The sequence below is a fragment of the Pezoporus occidentalis genome, unplaced genomic scaffold, assembly GCF_034315485.1.
Source record: "Pezoporus occidentalis ecotype Australia unplaced genomic scaffold, CSIRO_AGI_Poc_V1 ctg26, whole genome shotgun sequence".
Taxonomy (NCBI): domain Eukaryota; kingdom Metazoa; phylum Chordata; class Aves; order Psittaciformes; family Psittacidae; genus Pezoporus; species Pezoporus occidentalis.
Genome location: NW_026914502.1, coordinates 1,441,721 through 1,457,409, shown reverse-complemented (window position 1 = coordinate 1,457,409; position 15,689 = coordinate 1,441,721). Strand labels below are relative to the sequence as shown.

The 15,689-nt window shown below is 48.0% G+C and overlaps 1 long non-coding RNA gene across 2 annotated transcripts; it reads left to right on the top strand.

The window, feature by feature from the left end:
• The first annotated feature begins 10,310 nt into the window (after positions 1 to 10,310).
• On the top strand, positions 10,311 to 15,005 carry LOC134166348 (uncharacterized). 2 transcript variants are annotated; one of them, XR_009965836.1, is made up of 3 exons: positions 10,311 to 10,444; positions 14,249 to 14,403; positions 14,706 to 15,005. It is a non-coding gene; the product is annotated as an uncharacterized LOC134166348 (long non-coding RNA). The 2 variants fall into 2 exon arrangements; XR_009965837.1 differs by lacking the exon at positions 10,311 to 10,444 and adding an exon at positions 10,817 to 11,370 and having other exon boundaries at positions 14,051 to 14,403.
• The last annotated feature ends 684 nt before the right edge of the window (positions 15,006 to 15,689 follow it).

Here is a 15,689-nt window from a genome sequence, read left to right as displayed (position 1 = left end):
GAAGTGCACACCTTCTTCCTATAGAGAACTGGGCCAATAGCACTTGGGTTAAATATCCAAACACATCTAGTGTTAACAGCGTTAATAAGCCTCCACTTCTTGTGCAAACCTCTAGTCTTTGCTATGCTTGTCCTAAGGGAAGAAAGGCACGCAGCTAGAATGACACCTTTCTGAAGAGGGCACAAGAACTGAATGGGTCTCCATTTAGGAGAGATGACACAGCGATGCTCCCATCCTCAGCTGCAACCATCTGGTCTGCCTCTGAAACTTCAGCAGAAGCACATTGGCACAAGGCTGACTTCCAGATCAGGGGCTGAGCACAGGAGGCAAATACACCTACCACTGGTTTCCAATGCTGGTAGACTGAAAGGTCCAGAAGGCTAAGGCGATAGCCACGCAGGGGTCATTCAGTCCAGGCAGGGTCACACGCTGTTGATTCAAAAGAAGGGTGTTACATACCAAGACTACTCATGTCATTTTGTGCAAGCACTGTCAGCAGGCAGCAGTGAAGACTGCAAAACTCTGAAAGACAGGATGCTGGTCGGCAGATGCTAGACATGAAAGTGAGCCACAGCTTGGGATGAGGCAGCATATTCCTGAAACCATCACTGCTCAGGATCTGACAGCGTTACAAAGGAAACCATTTGCCCAGTTCTGAAATATGCATTCGAACGTCTGTTCCATTAAACACACATCAGTATGTTGCCACCTGTTCTAGTCATGCTTGATGATGAATGGTATGCAGAGATAATACACCTGCCTGGCCTTGTAAATGTTCTGCAGGGAAAAATCAGAATTAGGTAATGGAAGTCAAATTTGGATGGATAGTCCTGTTACAGTCAATGTGGAATCCACTGCCCTTAATTACTTTGTTGCCTGAATTGGAAACCCTTCAAATAATGAGGGGGGGGAATAAAGCTTCTTGACAGCTAAGAGCCAAAGAATATAATTTGGTTGCAAGGTCCATCAGCTACCCACAGATGACAGCAAATCCCTATGTAGATCAATCAGAGAGGTAGTAGAAAATGAAAGTAATGGTTGGCACACGCTATTTAGAGATGTTAAAGCTAATGTTGCCATGACTGAAGAGAAAGCAAGCGAGGCTGCCATTGGGATCTCATTGAAATTAGTTGGAGTCTTACACTTCCCTTGCAGGACTGTGGAGCAGGCCTTGATGTGGCCATTAAAAAAAGAAACAAAATGAGGAAAAGACACCAATTAAGGCCAGGAAAGGGGTTAACTTTAAGCATGCACTAATGCCTTTGCCATATGTGCTTAAGTACTTTGGACACTGGCTTATTTTCTGGCTAAAAGCTGCGATTCTGTTAATAGCTTCCAAAAAGCTTTGTCTGAGGGAATCACACTCTTGCACCCATGTGAAGCAGACGCGGGCTTACGATGTGCTTTAAACCCTGGGGGGGGTGGTGGTGTATGGAATTCCTGCCTAAATACGTAAGAAATTGAAGCTGTGGGTGTCTCTGCTAGAACGACTGCGAAGTGCTGTAAATCAGCAAGAGATGAGAGGATAATATGCACATCTCACGCGCTGATTTCTGCCTGTTGGGCTCTTACACAGCGTTGACTCTGTGAAGAATCACTGCCAAATGAGTTTGCTCCAAAGAGGCTCTTGGGCTGCTGTCCCACCATGGCGTTTCATTACCCATCACGTTAAAAGAGAGATGAATCATTGCAAGGGCTCACTGTGCTTCCGGATTTCCTAGTTTATCAAGCTTGCATACGGCTTTCTGAGGTAGGAGCGGTGTGAAACTCGGAAACACCTCCTCCTTCTTTCTTTTGAGAAACAGGCATTTACAGCCATGCAGCCTGCACGTCAGTTGGCCATTTGCTGGTCCCTAATCAACTTGCAGTTATAAAGAGCACCCATTTGACACAAACCAGGTGCATGCTATTATAGCAGAGAGCTCAAATGCTTTGTATTTTGTATTTATCGTATCTACGTAACATATAACCCCCATGAGAAATAGCAAATGCAAGTGAATCAAGGCTGGGAAGAAAGAGTCAGGTTTTATAACTAGTTAATATTCCTTTTGCAAGCTTCTCCCATGAACAAGCTCTCACTGGGCTGCAAAATACTACGATCATGACTATAGGTATTTCATCAAGGAGCCGTACTGATGTGACCAGAATCTGGTTGTGAGCCTTGTCACTGAAATCCAAACACTGATGCAACCTCCTCTGAAGTTCAAGGATCATCAGTTCTGGATTCAGTAAACTATTGCTCATCAGTTGGGGTGTTGAACATAGCACTGCAGACAAATACCGGGATAATGACACAGGGTGGTTCTCATACCATATAACTTAGGAGCTAATTTAGGTACCCAAGTCACTTAAAGAGTCTGCAAAGAAACACCGATTCCCTCGAGGGAGAATTCAAAGCTTCAAAATTAAGTATCTAGGAGAGCTTAAAACAGCTGATGTGAACACACCAAATGCCCTGCGTGGTTTGCAATCCCCCTTGTACTTTAACTGCTCATGGCATTTCTCACAACCCCCTTGTTGAAAGCTGTTGAGTGACCTTGCAGAAGTCTGCCAGAGTTCTGGTCCACGCCACACTGCAGGAGGCTGCTTTTGCATGGTCCCCCTGTGTCATACTTTGGTAGCAGGGGAACTCTACTAATGCATACCCTAAACCAGGGTATTTATAAAATAGGATTGCACGTTTGATCCCTGATGTTCCCAATTGAAGATACGGTACTGGGTTCATATAAAATGTCCCTGTCAGCAGGTGCTTGAATTGTTGCATACTCCTGAGGTGCCTGACATGTTATTAATACCCTTTCTTATTCCAGGCTCTGGTTTGTGAGGCTACTAAACACAATGTGTGCACTGCACGTCAGTCACCTGCGGTATTATCCCAGGAGTTTAAGCTGAAGCAAGGCCTGACACATATAAAGAAATAAAAATCACTCAGCAATGTACATCCCTGCATTGTGCTCAGTTCTTCAAAGGCCTGATTGGCCCAATCCTTTCCTGACAGATGCCAATGACCGCATTAAGTGCAGTGTTGTGAGACAGAAGGCTTTCTACCACATAAACAGTCTTAATAAATAGATGTAAAATGTAGAACCGTAGAGAGGACAGCTGGAAAGAACCTTAAGATGTCACCTACAGCAGGCCAGACAGCCCAAAGGACATTTCTCTAACCTCTTCTTTAAGAACCCTACACATGGACCTTCCCCAAGTGGGCTATTCCCTGATTTTACTGCCCTTAACCGAGCCAATGTGCTTCCTGGTGTCTTGCCAGAGTATTTTTTTGCCCACTGTTTTTTTTGTCTTATCCATTATGGGTGCAGAAATTGGAAGGCGCCCTTCCTTGCAGAAGCTTTTTATGTATTTAAAAACTATTACCAGGTCTCTGCTTCATTTTCTCTTCACTAGACTGCACAGAACCAATTAGTTCAATTTTTCGTTGCAGGTCATGTTTTCTAGTTCTCTGATCATTCTCACACTGAATAATAAGAGCTTTGTAAAAGGAAGAAGGGAGGAAAATTATTGTGCTGGTTATTATTAAAATTAATGATTCAATCACAATCCATTTTATTGGGGTTATTGCTAATCTAACTTTACCTTTAATGCTTAATAATGTGTACACAGATATATCCTTATGTATTGTATTTCTGTGTTATGTTGGCTCACGGTCTTTGTAAGTTGTATTTCAGGAAATAGAAGAAGCCTACAAGCCAAACAGGGATGCTCTCAGGGCTAAGAAATACAGATATCCTCTTTTTCTCACAATATGGTAGCGAATGCTTCACAGAGAACAGCCACTTGTCTGAAACTGTGTATGTGCTACCAATGCACAAGTCCATGGCAGTAGTGTAAACAGCTTCAGGTAGACTATCCTACCTTGCCCTGCTGGATGCAGTCCCAGGTTCTGGGGCTTCTGCAGCATCAGCTGCAAATCCCATATTACCCAGTTACCCCTCCAGTTCTTGCTTATTCCCTCAGCCCCGTGGCTGACCATGGACTCAGTGACTGCAGCATAAGAGATGGGAGAGTTGAATTTAGATTGCACCACAGTGCCAGGCTTCCCTAACTGATGAAGCTGCCATCTGAACAGCCTTCCTTCGGGCAGAGGCTGGACGATGGAGTTTTCATGTACTGTATATGATACACAAGTAAGTCCATGTTGAACAATACCGAAGTGTTTCTGTACGTAGTGTTTCTGATTTGGCAGAAGTTTGCTTTGAATGGAGGCTTAAGTGATAGTCTTACACAGCTTACCAAACCTAAACACCAGGGCAGTCCCAATGGGCTGTTATCAGAGAGAAACTTCAGTTATTGACTCTTCTAGTTGAGTAGCATCTAAAACCTGAGCTATTGAGGTACTATATAATACCAAAAGAACCTTATTATATATGATCCATATGTAAAGACTTAATGCAATACTCACATATATGTGTTGTTGGGAAAATACTCTGTTTTCAATGAATGCAAGATGAAACTTTGAAATGTGTCTACCAAAACAGATGGTCCTAAGTAAAGGTGAACAGAATTTGTCATTCCTATTACCCCAAGTGCTATCCAGAGGGATATGTGACAATCAAGGAGTTAATCCAATTGCAAAATGAAGGCTTTTCATACATCTGTTCCCTTAAGAGGTGCATTCTTCATTTACACTCAAAATCTGTAAGAAAAAAAGAAAGGGAGGATAAAAGCTGGTAGAAAGCTGTGCAATTTAGGAGAGAAAGGAGAGGAACAAAACCAGAGGGGGGGAAAAGGAGGAACAAAAGAAACTCATTCAAAAAAACGAGAGCAAAGAATATCCACTAAAGACGAGAGAAAGGCTGGCATCAAAAGAGGTTTTCAGCCTCTGAAATCATCCAGCAGCCAGGCACTGCAGGTGATACCACCACCAAATTGCCTCTGTGGAGAGAGATACCCTTGCAGGACATGCTACTGGCGTAGGGGTTAAGAGAGAAAGTGTGATTTTACAAGACTGAACTTCAGAGGGATTCTTTGAGCACCAGGATTCAAGCTGTTACCCACTTACCAGATGAAGCTCAGTGGCCTGTTTTGCCTTTTGGGTTTCTCCCTTTTGATTTACCTATTATTTTTGCACTCCTGCTTCAGTAAGCTACAATAATTAAAAAAGACTTAGCTTTTAAATTAAGGTACAATGACTTGGGATTTTGCTCACGGAGAAAAATGTTCCCTATGGAAAGCTGGTATTTTCATGTACGGATATAATGTGCCCCCTAGAACACCCTTTTGAGGGAGACACAACCAAAGAAATGGGATGCGATCAGAATTTTATGGGCTGCTCCGGTTTCCTATTTCCCCTGTAAAATAAATTATGCATGAATATCTTTGAGTTCCCCGGGTCATCGAACTCCTCATATCCCCCCAAGGGTGCTCAGCATCCTAATGCACCCAACGATGATGTCACATCTGTGAATCCCTGTCACCCGAATCAATTATTCATTCTCTGCCAGGCATGGTGCTTTCTCTTGCTAAGCAGGGGCCTCCTCCCTGCAAAGCCACTGTTTGGAGGACGGATGGATTTCCTCTGGGAAAGCGAGTGCCTTCCCCTTCGCACTTGCAGCAGTCTGGGGACCCAGAAGCAGCCCCCACAGCTCCCAGTGTCCCCATGAGCAGAGCAGGGCAGCATGCCCTGCGTGTCTCTTCAATGCCCACCCCAGCACATCTCCCCTCCGGTGCTGACCTGTCTGCGAGCAAAAACATGGAGCAAGGATGGGGATGAGGCGATTTCATCTTCCTGGAGCCATTCGGAGCCATCCCTTGTTCCCAAGCTCAATCCTTCAGGCTGTTTACGAGGCTGTGGTTAGCTTGGTGTGTGATGATGTTAAAAAAGCTGAGGCGCTCTATGAGCCGCAGAGGTAATGAAACTGACTTCCCAGGGGGTTTCTTTCTGTTCCTTTTTTAACCGAACCGGAGGACGTAGTTCCCCTTCAGCTGTTAGCATCTCCTTTAGTTACAACTAACTCCATTAGTCATAGAATGAGCCCCCTTCCTCCCTTGCAGCCCTCCTCCTGCAGAGGGTTTGGTGCTAACACATGTGGGGTGCTGTGCATCATTCAAAAGTTAGAGCTAAGAGCATCGAAAGTGGGTTGGGAAACAACTGATTGCTTGAGCCTGGTCCCACATCTCTGCCAGCGGCTATTTAATGAAAAGCAGAGAAATGAATTTATTTAGGAGGTCTCCATTCCTCTCTCATTTTTGGCTGTTTTAGAGTCATGGAGAGGGAAGGCAAAGCAAACAGACATGCACAGACTGGCTTGTTTTCGTAGAGACCAAGCTAGAAAATGTGCTTAAAGCATCTTCAGGTACTGCACTGACCTTGAGCTCTTGCACTTCATTAATTTTGTGATTTTATCACCGCGTTTTCCAATTAAAAGCAATTCTCTTCCCCCTTCCTGTGTAAAAATTCACGTCCTTCCCTCTCCCACCCCTCACCAATCTCCCCCTTTCTTTCAACCCTCACAAGCCTTGGTGTGATAATGGGTAAGGAAATGCTTTCAGACAAAGGTCTGGCATTTTAATTTTGATAACCTCCCCGAGCAGCGAGGCTTGTGTGGGATGGAGATTAATGAAAGCAATGCGCAATGTGCCCCTGTCACCAGGTAGAGTTAAGAAGCAGATAACCCTCAGGGAAGGAAATAGTTCAAAAGGGGAGTAAGTAATAACACATTTTAATTTTTCATGCATCCCCACCCACTATTTAATGGAAGGAGAGCCCAAACTGCAAGGGAAGAGGAGATGAAAAAGGAGCAGCAGCCTTACTCTTTGGATGGGCACATACAGGAGAGGGAGCCTGGGGGGGCCCCTGCCAGCAGCGATAACTGGGAATGAACCAGGGCGTGCTGTAGCAAGGGGATGCTTTTCTGCACATTTTTCTCGCCTATCCTAAGGAGGCCAGTGCACTTCACAGCCCCATAATCCTCAAATCCACGCAGTGCCCACTGTCATGGGTAGCTGAGGCAGAGGGGGAAGGAGAGATGAAGGTGGGGCAGAGCCCTGAGCATCCCTTGCATGGCTGGCAGGGCACCGTGGGGCACCAGGGGTTATTAATCAGGGCGCAGAAACTGCCCAGGGCAGGGCTGGAGAGGCATGGGAAGGACTGCTCCTGCTTGTTGAGGACGGAGGATGAGATGTGTCTCGGCTGTAAACACAGCTACCCCAGCCCCCCATGCCTTCCTGCATCTTGCAGGTGGCCACCACCAAGCGATGGTGTAGACATAGCCAGGGAGATAAAGATTTAGCTCCTTCCTAGTGTTTTAACCACCAAGCCTGATCTCTCTCTTAATTTAGCTGCCCTTGCCCCTATATTGTGATCACGCTTGGATATACCTATAATATGGCTTATTACTTGGGTTATTGTTTAACTCTTTGAGTACAGCTGTCAGCCTTCACTGATCTCCAGTATCTCACCCACATTTTATTACAATGAGAAATTACTACAATGACCCAAGGAGTCACGGATAAGTAGCTCACTCCTTGTGAAATAAGATTCTAAAAGCTGTTTCTGAAGCGTTTCCTGAGTGATAACAGTGCTCTGGCAAACGGCTTGAGAACCTATTCCCAGTGCTTTCTGAATGAGTATGTAGCCCAAGAAAGCTGCTAGAATGAGGCAGGGGGAAAAGGCTGCCTGGAAGCATGGAGGAGGCAGGGTCCATGATTAAAAATATGCAATACATTACATATCCTACATAACACAAAAGCAAAACTACAATAAAAAGGGACGGCTTGAAGCCGTTAGCCATCATGATGCCTTCCTGTCGAGCTTTGTGTGGGGAAGCTCCAAGAATATACTTGCAGAAGTGAAAGCAACGTGGCTAAACTGCAGTCCCCTCTTCACTGCGTTGCAGATCTGGGCTCCTGAGAAGAGACAGCTCTTAGTGTTGGAGACCACCCCTAAGTACAGCACTGGAGATGAATAAGAACTATGGAGCAGGTCAGGCAATCTGGGGACGAGTCCCTGTCACACTTGATTACGACCTCCAGAAAGCCTGCACAGCATCCCACTTGTCAGCATTGTCAGCTTCTAAGCTTGTTGTCATCTTAACAGCCCAACCTCATATACATTTGGTGACAGTCACCCTGGCTGCTGCCCACCCTCCTGGCTGGGTGACAAGTCTGCCCTTGAGTCCCCATTCCCTGCCTCCCATCTCACTCTGGCTGCAGCTTGGGCAAGTCTCAACATAGAATCATAGAATAGTTAGGGTGGGAAAGGACCTTAAGATCGTCCAGTTCCAACCCCCCTGCCATGGGCAGGGACACCTCACACTAAAACATCTCATTGTGCTTTCTTACTTGTAACTGTAGGCACGCACCGACACCCCCCTTCACCTGTCTACTTGCTGCTCTGTTGACCTGGTGGGCTTGGTTTGCTAAAGCTGCAGCTGGGGTTGAGCAGTAACCACCTAACCGGAAAGCTCAAACCGCTTGTTTATACCCAGGAACTTAAATAATCAAACCAGACAAAAATGATTCCATTCTTGTCACGTTCTAATAAACAAAAAGCAAAACCTATGCCACTGACCCGTATTACATTTATGCTGGCTTGCTACAAGCTTTTTTCAGCATCAGAGATTCAGTGGCAGCACAAACACGCTGGTAAGGCTGCATCTTGTTTTGGCGATGCTGCCAGGCTCTGGGCTCCCCTCAGACATCTTGAAACTTCCCCTTGTATCTCCAATATGATGTGCCATTAAAGGACTTGTCTCACAGCAGCATATGCTTTCCTGACTACAGGTTTTTAATGGAAGCCCTTTGGTTGTAGCCAGGTTTGGGGATTCACCTGCTCCACAGCAACACAGGAGTTTGTAAAAGGTCTCATGCCTAAGTACCCAAAAAGTGTCTGCTGTGACTACTGGCTACCATGACATGAACTGCATAAACCAATCAACCTCCACCTTAGCTGCAGTAAATGCTGTCCCTGCTCTTCCTTCCAATGGCTGGCTTCACTCTTCTCATGAGTGGAAGTCTGATTTGCAGCCTGAGTTTACTCATAGGCAGGGTGTTCCTCTTGGTTTCTACTAGCTTTGTCCATTGCCTTTCACGGTTCTTCTGCCTCCCTGGTGCTTAACTACTGGATGTATTGACAGAAGGCAATGGATATTGATCCGGCTCTATTTTGAACCCCTTTGCTGCTCCTCTTTTCCTTCTCCTTTGAGTGTCTGCATGCAACATCTGCAGTGTCTGCATCCAACACCTGCTTCTGCCACTTCCCAGCTTTCACCTTTGATCAGTGGAGAAGGGTGCCTGCAGCAGTCACTTGAGGGCACAAGAAGCCCTGCCTCTCTCCAAACCCTTGCCTGAAGGCAAAATAACAGCATAAAACAGTTGAGGAAAGCCTGTCACCCAAGCCCTGCAGGTAACGGGGTCATCAGGTGCTACTGGTCGGTGGCAGGTCCAGAACAGACCTTTCCTGCTTTAAACAGACCAGCGCTGTTTCACTCACTGCCTGGCAATCTGCTCAGTCAAAGCCCTTCTCTGCACTGCAGCACAGCGATGGTGCTCAGCGTTGACACGGACACCGAAAGCGGTTCCGCGGACTGCGACCGAGGGCTGTTAAAAACAAACCACCCATTTTCCCCTACCGAAGCCCTCAGGCTCAAAACTTGCTGGAGGCAGAGACAAACCTCACGGGGCAGGAAGCACCACCGTACCCTGTGCTGGTACCCAGTGCTCCCAGCCTGTGCGTCCGGGCTGGGCAGCCCCCGCTGAGGCTCGGAGAGCGGGGAGGAAGAACCGAGCACAGAAGGAATGAAGGGAGCAACAGCCCTGCACATCCTTGCTGCCGAGCCTCCTGCGCGGAGTCGCTCAGAGGCAGCGGCAGGCGCTGAGGGCCGTTCCCATCGCCGGGGTCGGTAGGTGTCAGTGTTGGACCCCGCAACAAAAGCGCTGTCATTTCCCCCCCAACACCCCCTCCTTCGCACACCCACCGGGAGCGATAGCCCGGGGGAACGGAGCGCTCTGTGCGAGCCGAGGCCAACCGGGGCCGTTTGCCTCACCGGGGGGAGAGACCCGGCTCGGCGGCGGCATCTCCTCGTGCGGGGGATGCGGGGTTGGGTACCGTGCCCTGCGTTCCCAGTCTCGTTAGCAAATGTGTGGGTTTCAAACTCGGGACGTTTGCTCCATTTCGTATCTTCTCCTCAGGGAGAAAGGTGATGATCTGGTCCGGATCTGGACATTGTCCCTGGACGGTCCACTCTGCGGCTCTATGCACCTTCCACCTTCATCTGGCAAAGGAGAACTTCATCAGTTCCTACCTGTGTGATGGCAAAGGAAAGGCTTGCACATGGTACCAGATCTGAGGCGTGAATTTATGAGGAGATTATACCCCCACCCTCTCTGTACATCAAGGTGCCCCCAAACCTTGGAGAATTACAATCACTGATTGCAAAACCCGTGCTCACAGATCAGCGGTCCAAGGACTACACCTGGGGGCTGGTGGAAGGTAACTAAACCCAGCCAGCTGGTTGCCAGTGGCTTAATTGAATCCATCCATGCAGGTATCCACTGGAGAATATATAGGGCTCCCCAAACCAGGAAGAGATTGAAAGGAGCTATCTCTGAGGTTTAACCCATACTGAAGATTGCGGCTTCTATTTAATTTTCTGTCAACTCCCTACATTTGTCTAGAAACAGCTTGTCATATAAATACCCTTTTCTGCCCTCTGGGTGGAATTCAGAGAGTATTTGCTTATAGGTACAACTGCTTCTCTGGAATGGGAAAATCAATTATGAGTACCACTGCCCTATCGCAGCACATGCTAGTCAAAAGCCAGCACTGCTCCTCTAGGAAAAGACGATGTTAGAAATGGTACGGTACCAATAGATCCTTTTTCTGAGCTAGGCTGCAGCTTTAAGCCCTGGACATACAAAATCTTGCTCTGTTAATGTTACGCACTGTGAGTCGCCTGATGAAGTTCAGTAGGGCTGTTTGTACTGCATGAAGCTAAGCAGGCAGGGAAGGCTTTGAGGGACTTGGAGCTCACACAGCAAGAGATGGCCTATAACTATGCTCTCTCAAGGGCAGACAAGGGAACAACTAATAACTTTGCCTCTGAGATAAGGATCTGTCTGTCTAAGGATGTGCCTATGTGGTCTTCAGGGCTGACAGATATTCTCTGCTCAGACTCCGGGAGAGCTGAAGGGCAGCTACCTCTCAACATCTGGGTACATGCATTAGCATGGCATTTGCTGCAGTGAATATATGCTGCCACGCAGCCATTTTATGCCTTTACTATGCCATGTGGATTTGCTTTGCTGCTGCCCAATAGACAACTCACAGGGAAAGTTTGTAAGGGAAAGGGCCAATATGAAATGACTCACATCTGACAATGAACATCTGACAATGCTCAGACACTTTCTGGCAAGGAGGTGTAGTGGTTTAAACCCAGTCAGGTAACTCGTTCGCTCACTTCCCCCCCTTTCTTGCCCTCCCCCTGCTCTCGGAGGGACGGAGAGGAGAATCGAAAAGAATGCAACTCCCACGGGTTGAGATAAGAACAGTTTAGTAACTAAGGTATAACACAAATCACTACTGCTACCACCAATGATAATAATGATAAAGGAAATAACAAGAGAAGAGAATACATCATCTCACCACCAGCCGACCGATAACTCGCCCCCCCAGCCCGACCAAGCTCTGACCGATACCTCCTCCAACCCTGCAGTCTCCCCGCCCTTCCGGCTAACTCCCAGTTACATCCTGGGCATGACGTGCTGTGGTATGGAATACCTCTTTGGTCAGTTTGGGTCAGGTGTCCTGTCTCTGCTTCCTCCTGGCTCCCCTCCTCCCTGGCAGAGCATGAGGCTCACAAAGTCCTTGGCCAAACCAAAACATCGCTTGTTATCAGCTCTGTTCCCGAGCTGAAAGTCAAAACACTGCACTGCACCAGCTACCAAGAAGGGAAAAAATGACTGCTACTGCTGAACCCAGGACATTATCCACCCCTTATTCCATACCATTCACGTCATGCTCAGATCCCACATTTTCAATACACCCATCACTCCACTCTTATCTAAGTGCATGGACTATAAAGCTATATCCCTATAAAGCTGCTGAGTCCATCTGGTCCATGATGTCAGGCTCCATCTCTTGTAACAGTCTTCCAGAGCAGGAGAGACTGTGTGCAGTGTTCACACTCGTGAATAACCTGGGCAATAGTGTCCATTGCTAAGTCCACCCCTCGATCATGAGTCCATCTCTGTGTTGCATCTCTGCTCTGATGGCCTGAAGTGCCATGGGCCCACCAGGCTTAAAATAGTTCACTGTCCCCTTAAGCAGTTTCTGCAGCTTGCTGCTGGGGACTCCATACAGCTGCCTTCCATCTCCGACGCTTCCAAAGCACTGGAGGGGCCCAGTGGACTAGATACTTGCCCATACTGTCCCACACAGCCTGCCACTCATCACTGTCCAGCCTTGGAGAAAACCTCTTGGTCCCCCTATATCCTCGTCTAACCCCAGACAAGACCCAAACCTCACTCTGCTTAACTTTTGAGATCAGACAAAATGGTTGTGGGTAGCACACAGTCTGTGTGTGTGCCAACATGCTGATCCCCATCACAATCAGCAGGCAGGTCCCAAGGACACCCAAAGGCCATTCAAAACCTTCAGAACTCTCAGTTGATGCTGCTGTACTTGTCACTGGGGCTGGTGTAGCTGCTGTACTTGTCACTGGGGCTGGTGTAGCTGCTGTGCTTGTCACTGGGGCTGGTGTAGCTGCTGTGCTTGTCACTGGGGCTGGTGTAGCTGCTGTGCTTGCCGGCTCTCCCACCGCCAGCTTCTCTTTTCCCGAGTCCAGCTCTTCCTCCTCTGCCTTGCTGGGAAATGCTGCGTGGTCTCCTGCATCCTCCTGGGGCTCGGCGGGCGGCTTCCGGGAAATGCTCTCGGCCGTCGCGGGGCTCGGCTCGGCCGCGGGGCTCGGCTCTTCCGCGGGGCTCGGCTCCTCCGCCGCCTTTTCCCGCTGCTCGGCAGCCGCCTCCTTCCTCTCCTCGACCGCCCCGACCTCCTCCACCGGCAGCCGTCCCCTCGCGGCCTCCGGCCCCGCTCCCGCCGCCGCTTGGTTCCCGGGGCCGCTCTCCCGGGCCGCTTCAGCAGCCGCCGGCTCCCGGGGCCGCTCCCCCTCGGCTCCCCGCAGCCTCACGAAGATGGAGAGTAGGGTGAGGGCCAGGCCGGTGAAGAGCAGCCGGACGGCCAGGTACAAGTCCACGGCCACGTCCGTCTCGCCCTGCTGCTGGAGCCCGCCCGTATTACAAGTCATTGCCATAAAGCACAGTGAGACAAGAACCTTAGCCCAGGCCCCGCACTTGATAAACACTAACACAGCAAATACCGGCACTACGTAAGTTACAACATTCTGAAGCTGTGAGATCAAGAGAAACAACTCTGAGAGCCAATAAATCGACATTGTGATGAGTGACTATTAATCTGGTCAGATCTGTCGTTATCTCAACCCTTCGTGCCCCACGTTGGGCGCCAAAAAGAACTGTAGTGGTTTAAACCCAGTCAGGTAACTCGTTCACTCACTTCCCCCCCTTTCTTGCCCTCCCCCTGCTCTCGGAGGGACGGAGAGGAGAATCGAAAAGAATGCAACTCCCACGGGTTGAGATAAGAACAGTTTAGTAACTAAGGTATAACACAAATCACTACTGCTACCACCAATGATAATAATGATAAAGGAAATAACAAGGGAAGAGAATACATCATCTCACCACCAGCCGACTGATAACTCGCCCCCCCAGCCCGACCAAGCTCTGACCGATACCTCCTCCAACCCTGCAGTCTCCCCGCCCTTCCGGCTAACTCCCAGTTACATCCTGGGCATGACGTGCTGTGGTATGGAATACCTCTTTGGTCAGTTTGGGTCAGGTGTCCTGTCTCTGCTTCCTCCTGGCTCCCCTCCTCCCTGGCAGAGCATGAGGCTCACAAAGTCCTTGGCCAAACCAAAACATCCTTGTTATCAGCTCTGTTCCCAAGCTGAAAGTCAAAACACTGCACTGCACCAGCTACCAAGAAGGGAAAAAATGACTGCTACTGCTGAACCCAGGACAGGAGGTTACATCCAAACTGTCATGTTTAATAATAACTGAATGTGAATGAACAAGTCTGAGTATTTTTGAACAAATATATACCACTGAGCTCAACATCCTGTGGCAGGGAGCTGTACAGTTTTTCTTGGTGTCACAAGTCATCCTTTAACAGCAGTCTCTTATTCCAGAGAGCTAATAATTCTCTGCTGTTTCTTCCCTGAAGCTCACTGAGCCAGCTGGCATGAGACCAGAGGCAAGGTTCTGCCTGTCTTCTATTCTACAAACCAATTGCCTCTGTGGCTGCTACCTGTCTTGCCTCGCATCTGCTCTGTGACTGACTGCATCAGTGGCCCTCTCGACCCATATGCCTCCATGCGAGTACGTAAACATCTTCGTCTTGGTAGATCGTGGCATGCGACAACACCAGACAAAATCTGAGCCAGGTCTAATAATAGCGTTGCTGTGTGGCATTTCTCTGGGAATAGCAGGAATTGTTCCTTTAATGCTGCCAGATCTGAATGGCTGTGATTGAATATTCCCATATTCCTTCTTCCCTTTCTTAAGTGACAAAGTCTGCTGGCCTTTAGGAGGAATCCACCCATCGTGCATATGCCAGTACCCACGACAACCCTCCAGGCAGAGGGGGCTTACAGTTTTCCTTTATGGCTGTCACTGTTCAGATGGGAGCTTCTCTGCAACTCTTGTTGAGCTGATTAGACTGGAGTGGAAGAAATCAACTTCTACAGCAGCCTGGAAGCAGCAAGGCACAGAACAGGACCCTCTGCTGTGCCCAGCTATTTCAATAGAGAGACTTGAAAAACAGGTCAAATGGCAATCTAACATTTCTTAGGCACTTTCTTACCTTTTTTTTGGTAGATTTTGCTGTTGTTCACCTTGATACAGGTGAACTCTGAGGATGTTAAGTGACCAAGGCTACCATTTTTGGTCAATATGAAGGGTGTTTATTTGTTTTCTTGATGAATGTGATCATCAGTTCCATTATTAAAGAGGTAGACCTGGCACTCATGGGGAACTCACGTTATATATAAGTCTCTTATTACTGTTGGCCTTAAAGTACTTCAGCATTACAGGATCACAGCCAGTGTCATCCTTTTTTATTTAAATTTCATTTACACAAAATAATGTCCCTCTTGCTCCATTTCTTCCAATTCCCTCCTTTTGCCTCCCCTGCTCACTTTCCTTTATCGTTTCAAAGCTAGCCCCTTCACCAATGTCACCCGCTTCCACAGTCCCATATTTCACCTTTGCAAAACACAGCAAAAAGCCATCCATTTATTCTGCACATGGCCGTTTGTGGCTCTTTGTTGCAATTAAAAATAGGACTTTGCAAATGGAGTTGCACTGTCATTCAGCAGATGCCATTCAACGCTTTTGCAGAGACAAGCAGCAGTTGTTGGTCTTTTCTGTTGTCTGATCTATTTTCATCTAGCATCACTGTTGTTTCCCCTGGTGTTGGACCCTCCTAGCACAAGTGCACATCACAGCATGCTTTTCTTTGTACCATTTTTACCCCTCATAGACACCACTTGCCTTTCTTCAGCTGGCTTACAGTGGCTTCAGAGGCAAGCCTGTAACTCTAATACTTGGGACTGTGGCATGTGGTTTTGCTTCTGTAGGCCTGTGCTCAGAAGCCTGTCCAAATC